Source organism: Myotis daubentonii, chromosome 6 (assembly GCF_963259705.1).
Source record: "Myotis daubentonii chromosome 6, mMyoDau2.1, whole genome shotgun sequence".
Lineage (NCBI taxonomy): Eukaryota > Metazoa > Chordata > Mammalia > Chiroptera > Vespertilionidae > Myotis > Myotis daubentonii.
The window spans coordinates 61,604,646-61,606,476 of NC_081845.1; positions in this window are offsets into that span (position 1 = coordinate 61,604,646).

A 1,831-nucleotide genomic window follows, 5' to 3' on the forward strand; every position below is an offset into this window, starting at 1 on the left:
CCTTAAATTAATTAGCTGGAGCCTGATGACAGTAGTTGCCTAGCCTCCAGTGAGGCAACCTTTCAGGATAGAATTGTGGCAGATGTTAGCATGGTTAATAACAGACTTGTTTTTCTGGTTCTATTTACCAATTGTGAGAAATGTTTGGATTTTGAATTTTTACGTAAGCACCATCTAGATTTTAAAATGGTGTTGACTTTTCAAAAAGTTCTACAGGGCATGGTGTTGTGCTTCCTCCATAAGGCAGGTCAGGCAAGAGCCGTGGATGCCAGTGAGTGTGGATGCAAGAGGCAGGTCATTACACTCCCATAGTGCTACCTGTCTTTCTCTCAATTTAAAAAACAGAATATTATTTTTCAAATTCTAAAGATAGACTGCTGGTCACCTTATAGGTTAATCCAAACCTACCTGAGAAATAATTGCAAAGATGAATTCACCAGACATTGCAGCTCTCAGTAAGACGCCCATCCTGCAGGAAACTGCGATAGGCTTAGCAGCAGCAGATCATTAATGTAGCAAGGATGTAAACCGAATGAAACACATACACATACACCTGTTTGCTGGTGGTAAGAAGGAAGAGATATGGTTTCACCATTAGTTTATTGTCATGTAAAGTACAACTCTAGATACAGCCATCAGTTTTAATCACCTTGGGCAGCACCATGGAGGTTTTAGCAGCCAACCTTAGCATGAAAAGTAGGAGATATTTGTAAGATTTCAGATGGAATGCTTGGGATATTAGAAAAACATTGAAAGTAAAAGAGCCAGCTACATTAAATAGAGAACAGAAACATCTTAGATTGCGTAGGAGCAAATATTCTCCTTGATCCAGTTCCCCTAGCCTAAAGTAATGAGTCAGCTACCTGGGAAAAATTACCTTTAATATATGGGGACAAGGCGGCCTCCCAACCTCTGTGGCTTTGATTTAAACACGAAACCTACCTGGTAAATCCAATCACTATTGAAATGGTTTCTGAGATCTGGCCCTAGGATGTTGATTCAGGTTGTTTTCTGTCTCCTTTGTGGGTGATCAATTGCTTAATTAAAATAAGTCATAATGGACCGATACAATTTGCTCATTCTAAAGTGCACAACATTTTGTAGTTGTGATATAGAGAAAATTAGAATGTTTTTAATACCACAGCTTGCCTATTTCATAACAGAGAATTTACTCAGTGAAGGTAAAGTTTACACATTTTCTTTTTCTCACAGAAGCTCATGCATATATCCTGGGGGGAAAAAAAGTTTTCATATTCTTTTTCCACTGAATTATTTATTATTTTTTAAAATATATTTTTATTGACTTCAGAGAGGAAGGGCGAGGGTGAGAGAGACACACCAATGATGAGAGAGAATCATTTATTGGCTTCCTCCTGCACACCCCCACCAGGGATTGAGCCCACAAGCCAGGCATGTGCCCTAACTCAAAATCAAACTGTGACCTCCTGGTTCATAGGCCAATCCTCAACCCCTGAGCCATGCCAGCCAGGCTGAATTACCTATTTTGCTAACACATCATATTCAATTTGTCCCAAAGTGAACTGATTTTCCATTTAAGGCATGCTCATTTCTCACTTCCCAGTCTCGGTCAATGGTTACAAACATTGCTCCTTTCATCCAGATTTGAAATTTTGTTTTTCTTTCTCTGGTAATTATTTTTTTTATTGTTTATTTATTTATTTTTGTACATCCTAATCATAGCTCCTTGTCTTGCTTTGAAGTGGTGTTAGTGTAGCAGCTAGGAGTTATTAAAAGAGAGGGAGCTAGGTGGGCTGAACTTGATGAGTCGGGAGGTTATACTTAATCAGGCTGGGCTCTGGAAGTTGGGGCT